The 8,494-nt window shown below is 37.2% G+C and overlaps 1 non-coding gene across 1 annotated transcript; it reads right to left on the bottom strand.

Moving 5' to 3' along the window:
* Positions 1-401: 401 nt before the first annotated feature.
* TRNAD-GUC (transfer RNA aspartic acid (anticodon GUC)) lies at positions 402-473 on the bottom strand. Its single transcript has one exon. It is a non-coding gene; the product is annotated as a tRNA-Asp (tRNA).
* Between the last annotated feature and the right edge of the window lie 8,021 nt (positions 474-8,494).

The following is an 8,494-nucleotide window of genomic DNA, read 5'->3' on the forward strand; positions in this document are numbered from 1 at the left end:
CCACAGCTTAACATCCCATCGCGTCTCTTCACGAAGCACCTCAAGTAGGGATCAGGATGACACTGAAAAAACCCGCCGCCGGAGAGAATATTATGTAAGCGATCCAGGAGGAGGAAAAGAGTAGCTCTTTTGTACAGAATGAAGGGAGGAAGGAGTTGAGCAATGTTCTACCATAATGCAGGTATTTAGAGTATCATCTAGGTTCGTTACAGGTGGTGCTTAGGATTGTATCATTGCTTAGGTAACCTTCATTTACTTAACTTTATGCCATTATCAATCGCACTCGTCGTCTAACAAACCATTAATTAAAACAAACGCAAAGAAAAAAGAACTACTCTTTCGGATACGCACAGGGATGCATTGCTGTCAAGGTAGGCCATTTCAGCCTGATATAAAAAATTCTCCCCGGCGGGGAATCGAACCCCGGTCTCCCGCGTGACAGGCGGGGATACTGACCACTATACTACCGAGGACTATATGGCATCCTTATATCTTTTGTTCTTGATATAATCTTAGAGAGAATTCTTATCGAAAAAGCCGTGGTTATGGTTATGGTAAGGAATTTGGGTACATACCTTTCCATTCTTAAATGGAGATGCAACTTGAGCTTGGACATATTACGCAGTAGTACTGCCATCTATATATGTAACTAAGAATAAGGAGCTAACACCTGAAAGAATAGCATATTTACTAATATTAATATTATGACTATTAAGATTGAGGTTGCTTGTGCTAGACGTGGTTTTTGCGAAATTTTTACGTTTACTGTACTATTAATTCAGTATTTTGAACTTAAATTTCTCCATTTCTATCTTTTAATTCAGTGTCCCACGCGATATTTTGGGACTAGTTGCGTATTTATTCTCTTTTTTTGAGTTTATTATCCCTTTAAAGGTTATCCATTTTTATTTAATTTATTAGTTCAGAGTTTAGTTTTTCATATCAATAAATTTAGAGTTTTCCTCATATACATGTATTATATATTATTTTGCATGTTTGCAGTTTTTATTTTATATTTAGGTGTAGCTTTACGCCTATGTTTCATATTTTTTAAGTTTAACTTTTTATCAATACAATTAGTTTTTCTCGACACTTTTGAATGTTTGCTGGTTTTACACCTTTTTGAGTTTTTTCTTGCAGTTTCGCGGTGACTCCCTTTGCCAAGGTTTGGTAAACGACCTATTATTACCGAGTTGCATGAAAGTAGACAGTTACACTAAGGGAATTACTAAATGCTTACCTTTTCCAAACACAATATTTCGCTGGAAGGTTATTTTCCGTAATGTGTAGATACTGTAATTGTCTCTTAACAGGCACGCAAACGAGGCATGGAAACAACCACAGTGGTACCATGGGCATATAAAAAGGATTGGACGCTGACATTTGAAAAAATAATGTTCTTCATCATGAAATTAAACGAAAAACCAAGAAATATGTTCTTAACTCTACACTTCAAGTATCTTTAACGAATAACGTGATAAAATAATGTTATTAAGGGAATTAAAACAACTTCCGTAGGCAACACACCCAAATTCTCTGGCATGAGAAGATCTCCGCCTTTTCCCTCCTCACGTAAATCCCTCCGTTTTTTCAGCGCTCCCAGAGTAATAATAAGTTTACTCTCTCAAAGAAAAACTATGTTATTTTTTCTTGCATGCTTATATAATACTTACCAGCCATAGCTAATTTTTTTTCCTGCCAGTAGCCTCGCTTCCAGCACTTGAATTTATGGGGTTGCAATATGGTGAACGACTCGTATTTAGGATACACTTTTAATGAATATAGGGTTCGATATAGGTGTCTAATTGCCCTTTCTCTTGCTGCCTAACGAGTTTGGATATACTTCAAGATGGCGTCCTCCCTAAACGTTATGGATTTAGGCACCTAACCGCTGAGTTTGGACGCAGTTTAATATTATAAATGGTAGGTATTTTATTTTAGTTCTATCTTCATGAAATAATTTCAGTTTTATTTGAAATAATGTAATCATTACGTTAAAAAAACCTTATTGACAAAAAAATAATGCGGAAAGTAAAAATATGCCATAAAAATACATACTTAATATATGTCGGCTGTGCTTACAAAAGCACAGTAGTTAGTTCCGTTTGAATGCCAGGGTTCTGAGTCCTAGAAAATGTATGGCTAATTCGTTTAGAGCTCATTCACTCGAAGGAAAGAAGTCGTGGAACATATATTAAATTTATTCTTTACGTAATTTTAGATTTCATTATGACCATTTATGATCATTATTCAGTGTTGTAGGTTTCACTATGCCACCTTCAAGGTGTTAGGAATTTATTAATTTACTACGCCTTGTTTTATGGTGTTTTCGCTCCAGTGACCACCAATTCCTGATGATTTTAACGAAAAACACAATTGAAATTAAAAACAACATTTGGTGAATACGAGTATAGTCACGATGTCACGTTACGCGTCTCAGGAGCCTGTTGCGAATCTGGATCATGTTTACCTATATTTGATAAACACAAATCCCTTTGCGGCCACTCCTGCCCCGTCTGTTTTTTCTCCCTCTCATTGCACATTTAAAAATCGAGAAATTTTTAAATTTATTTAGAATTTTCCTTCATTTAATCGTAATTCCAGCTTTCCATGTGTATTGAAAACTTACATTCCCTCCGTTTTTTCAATCGGTAGGAAATTCGAAAATATTTACTTTTCCTGGAAGCTGTAATTCTTCATGAGTAAAACTAAATGGCATTATATCGATCGTCGGAACATACATGAATGGCACTGCCATAAAAATAGAAATAAAAAAGGTACTGTGTTCCATTGGTGTTACTTTTTATTTTATTATGATCTATGTTTAGTGGTACGTGAAAATGCCATAGAAAAGTGGATTTGAACGGTCATTAATAATATATATTTCTTCGTATATATTCGGCCTTTCAAGGGATCAAAACATTTTCATAAGGGTTAGCATAAATAAAAATTCAGTATGTGCAAGATTAAAACTGATGGATGTATGGTCTGCAATTTAAGCAGTAAGGATAGTCTTCAAGTAAAAGAAACTGAAACATTCTAAAACACCCGAGGACAAGTGGAAAAGTGTTTTTTGACACCAGCATCGTTCCAAATGGAAGAAGCTGTGATCATGGTAAGAATCGTGAATATGTTATTCGAAGAATCATTTGCTGACGGCAAACAGTTCAACCTTAGACCCGAGGAAGTAAGTCATTAAAACTTATGCACGGAATTCACTTTTCATTGAAATGAGACGGCTACCGGCAGACTTTGCAGCGGAAAGAAGGTTCAAGGCGATGAATATGTGGTGTTACTGGATAATGATAAAAATGAAATGGATAGGCGGAGAGACAAAAGCAGAAGTACTCTGAAGAAGGTAACTAATTGGACATGTTCTGAAGCACGGTAACCTACTGAAGATCATAACTGAAGGAATCATATAGGGAAAGAATCGCAGATAAAGGTCCAAGGGTGAACTCCGAGGGGCAGGTAATGGAAGCTGCCCGTATAAGCGAGATGTATGAGGGAATGAAGAGATGGTAATGTAACGTACGTGGAGTAAGGCTACTAGGCTATCCTCGAGTTATAATTAGGTGTGTGCAGCAATTTTTGACAGTTAGAAATCGGTGCATAATGATATGTTTACTTGCAAAAGCGAAATCGAAACCAGCATTAGTTTTGCAATACATAGGCAGAAGGATCGTGAGAGTTCCCGGCGGTTCAGCTCGAAGTTTCATCACTCTGAAGATACTTTGGTTCCCTGCAAGCCATCGCTTGGGTGTGCGGTAGGGGGTGAATACACTTCAGACTAATTTTGACCCGAATATGACCCCTACCGCGATCGTAAAATGTTATTCTAATCCCTTATCTTTCGTGGAAAAAAATTACAGCTTAAATCTGTATGTTCTACACTTAATCTCTCTAATTTTAATGACATAACTTCTCCTACCATAGTACGATGGGGGTAATAATGCATTTTCAACACAACTGCTATGACAAGATGCTTTCTCCGTTGCAGCTCCGAAGCACAAAAGTTTCATTTGCGCATGGATTTGACATGGCAGCATACATTGAGCGTAATAGTTGCAACAAGGGTAACGTTGGAACCTAAGCCATGAGTTTGTAGGTATTCTCGTCTGTGAGGTTCAGCTACATCCTTTGTTTTCAATAGAAAGGAAGGGAAGGCGCGCTCACGCCTGTATGGGCGCCCTCCTGTTCGGTCGTGTCGCTGGCAGGAGACGACACGCCACCGCCTGCCTGGATCTCATCCCGCTCGACTTTGAGTACAGCTTGAGGTATAGAGGGATGCAGTTTGGTTACATGGAATATTTCAACAGGAAAATGAAATTCTCCTGGAGATGACAGGGGATTAGATTTTTAATATTTATCTTCTTATTAACATCTGCTCTCAGTTAACGAGTTCTGGCAAAGCAAATAGTTTGTCATTGATCACGTTCTGCAATTACCAGGACAGTGCTTAACTTTCCTGAGACACCTTATTGAAGAAAAGGTAGACTAATTAATGCATTCAAAAAAATCGTATGTTCAAAAAAAAGTAGCATTCTTTTTCTTTTATTCACAACTTTCATGATGAGCCCTAAATTCACTTTAAAAATTCGTAAAATTCTATTTTTGGTTATTTATTTTCTCATTTCACAAATTCAAATAATTGATCACATTAATTGCTATCAGAAAACTCAATTTCCCTTTAAATGGCATTAAAATAAATCCCATGACTTTCTTTTCTACGAAGATGTGCTGATTTCCGTGACATCCTGAAATATGATTTTGTGATTATGTTCGCCAATATACATCTGCATCTACATAAATACCTTGGGTAATCCAAGATATTTAATCAGTTGCGGCAAGATGGCAGAGGTACTAGATTTAAAAAAAGAATTTTGTTGGTAGCTCGGTATAAACAATATCCTTTAGAATACGCATTTACTTAATATCGGATCTGTTAAAATATTCGTGAAATTGCATTCCAAGCACTTTGCCGATGGGTAATTATTTAAAATTTTATTTATTTTGTTATAAAAGCATCATAATTAATTTCATATTACCAAAATTAAAAACTCATTTAAGAAGAAATTAGAAAATCTTCGGTACGTCATTTGTTTAGAATATTCCTCAAATCATTTAAGAATGGCGTGGAAGAAGCTTAGAGAGTTTCCTAATTTGTTATGTTTAACATTAATTATGCAGATTAATATTGACATCATTGACGTGCCAATAATTATCGGAGTTACACATACTTAAATACTTCCGCTGTGTAGGTTTTTCATGAATACACCAGCGTCAAGTTTTTTTTCGAAAAATGTATTATTTCTCGGGAGACATAAGCGTTAAGGCGTACCCTTATTAAATGTTACCTCTTTCAAGTCGTCGTCAGAATGAATATCGCCGTCAGAACTGGTTATTTAAATCAAACCCTTGGAGAACATCCACGGACGCGTGAATTGCATGCTCTGAATGTTGCGAATTTTTCCACCTCTTAGACCTCCAGATCATTCGGGCGCGTTGCAGCCCTTTGTTGCATTCGCGGAAATATACGCGACTTTGCGAGGAAGGAGGGATTTTAAATAATCCCTTCGAGGATTGCAGTTTACAAACACCTGCATTGTGATTTCCCAATTTTTTTCGTAAGCTCCAGACCTTTTAAGGTGAATTGAATTCAAATTGTAGGTTACAAATTTTGTGAGTACATTTTCCTTCACACCTTGGGCAGGAATACTTTTGCCCCTCGTTTCGTTATGAATTATACTTTTGAGTTTTCTGCCTGGAATCACACACTCTCTTGCATGGATACATTTAGTAGTATCTGCGTGCTGTTGCTCGGCGTAGGTGTTACCTTCTGAGAAAAATCTAGGAGAAATATTGGATGTTCACTGATTATCCTCAATTCCAAAACATACGATTTCTGACGCGATCCGTATGATTTTATTTATTATTTTTGAACTTTGCCACTCTTTCTAGAAATATTCGTTTTTGCCCATCAGCGATGGAGACTAGTATTTTCCATCGAATTTTCTCTATTTCCCACTCTCGCTCTTCCCTCCACATCTCTCTCGTTCTCTCTCGCATCAGCTCACCTGCCTTGTCACTCACATCACTCGCTAACTCCTCTCTCTTTCCCGGGCACATCTTTACCCGTGACGTTATCAATACATTTTACGAATCTAGGAGAGAAAACACACTGCCTCCCTAAAATTATTTTATTGAATTCAAGTCTTTCTCAATTTCGAGCGCATAATTTTCGGAACGAGTAAGATTATTCCTCTTATTATTCGAACTTGCTTTGATTTCCTTATTTTTCTCTTTTAAATATTCTACTGTGCAGTGATTTGATGTTATTCGCTCTTTCATGCACAAGAAGTAAGGATATAGCAATGTTGGAAAATGTCGAGCCGGTTGATTGGTGTTTGTTGGGCATGGGAGCCATAGTGAATTACAACAAGAGATGTAGGGTCAGAAGAAAGAGGAGTGGTGGTGTTGTGTGACAACTGAAGAGGAGTTCAATTCACGATTGTTGCAACGAAGTATTTTAGAAAAACCACAATAGTTTGTAACCTCGTTAGGATTATTAATAGGCCTTCTATTCTAGATTATATTAATTTTTTTAATTATCAACTAACCCGATGTGATGTACTACATACGATAGAGTACTCGAGGAACCAATTTCCAATAAAAAAGTCGTCATATTGACTGAATCCCTTGAAGGGACATTGCATTCCGATGATTCAAAACAAAAATTATGAATGCAACAATTTCAGAGTGTAAAAATCATTCGCCTTGACCGGGATCCCGGTCAAGGCGAATGATTTTTACACTCTGAAATTGTTGCATTGAAATGCATATTAGTGGATGGCTCCGTTAAAAGTTACTTTTGCGGCTTCTCCCGCAGTTTTTTTAAAAATTGTCAACTTAAAATTGAACCTCAGGTGAGTTAATCATGAAATTGCCCTTCTGTTGTTTCCCGTTCTTTCTCCTCGCAATCTAACTTATTTTTTTTAAATTATCCGCCATGTGCACATTTGAAAAGTGCACTCGTATTTGTCAAAGAGGAAGAGGTATTAGGTTCTCCACAGAGCACGCTCTCAAATGTATTCCTAATTGTTCATTTAATACGTCTTTTCTTTGACGCACCTGAAATTGATTCCCCCTCATTGCAAATGTCTCTTTTTCAAATTCCAGTCTCCTATTAATTTCTCTACATTTTGAGGCCATTTTCATTCAAAATAATGCCAACCACTATGAACGCTTAGAAGTAGTAGTAGCTATTAGGGTAGGCGAACTATGACTGAGATCATTTTTGCCATTAGAGGGGTAGGTGTTGGTTACTTGGTAGAGGTCACGTTATCCGGCAATGATGAAGCGGCTAGCGAATCCCCATCATTCTACTAGAAACGTTAGACTTCACAGTGTAACACCCCATTTGACGGCCTGCGTATTTCACTGGAAATGTTCACCAAATAGCACCCCAGGTAGGGGACGGGATACCTCTGCAAAATTCTACCTTCTCCAGGATTTTAACCCGAGCAGCCCTATTGGGAGGCTAGTACACTAAACACTACACCGAGATGGTCTTAAATTTATAATTACTCTTCCTACTGGTCTGTCCTATTCTTTCGCACTTCAAACTTTTTGAATAACCTCCGTTTTTCTCGAGACTAATATTACTTTTATTACCTTTTGATCAATATCCATCCCGGGTGTCAAAAAACTGATCCCATAATACATTCTATAGTATTCGTTATCCATATTGATATCCATCCGCCAACGCACACTTTGTATGCCTGGATAACGTAATTTTTCCTCAGAATGTAGTTTAACATGAAATACCGATAAAACGCCACCACTTTCTGCTAACTCTGTCTCTAAATTTCTCCACTCTCTATCTCTGCCATCCAGATTCTCCTTCTATTACCCCCACTCGTGCCGTCTGGTTCATATGCCCACAGATTTCCAATAAGTCGCCCAGACTATTCCAATATTCCGCAATATTTCCATCAATCTTGTCCGCTCTGCTCTATCGAACGGTTTCCTGAAATATACAGAGCACACAAAGACATCTGCCTATATCCAATGCTTCACTCTTTTTTTGAAATTCTCATTGCTTCAATGGCGTCAAGTGTTTTCCTCTCATGATTTCCCAAAAGATCTTCTCTGAGCTAGTTTTTTGCCCTGTCATGCATTTTCTGTTCATTCATCTCAATCCTACGTCTTCTGTGATGGTCCTATCGTCCTACTGACAAGGTACCGATTTAAATTTTTTGAGGATTGTGAAAAAAATTGACTGATCAAGTCATCTGCTTTAACATATTCTCCTAAATAGAATACCAAAAATCTCTCCGTTTTATTTTTTCCTGTACTAGTTATTCAGCTGGAAAATAATCAATTCTCACTGCTCTTCATATCAGCCATTTCTGTGTCTATACTGATTGCGCTAATATCTTTACCACACTTTGTTAAGAGATTAGGATAATTGGAAGGTTTAAATTCGCATCAC

The sequence above is a fragment of the Hetaerina americana genome, unplaced genomic scaffold (genome assembly GCF_022747635.1).
Source record: "Hetaerina americana unplaced genomic scaffold, ioHetAmer1.1.p SCAF_19, whole genome shotgun sequence".
In the NCBI taxonomy this organism is placed as follows: Eukaryota; Metazoa; Arthropoda; class Insecta; order Odonata; family Calopterygidae; genus Hetaerina; species Hetaerina americana.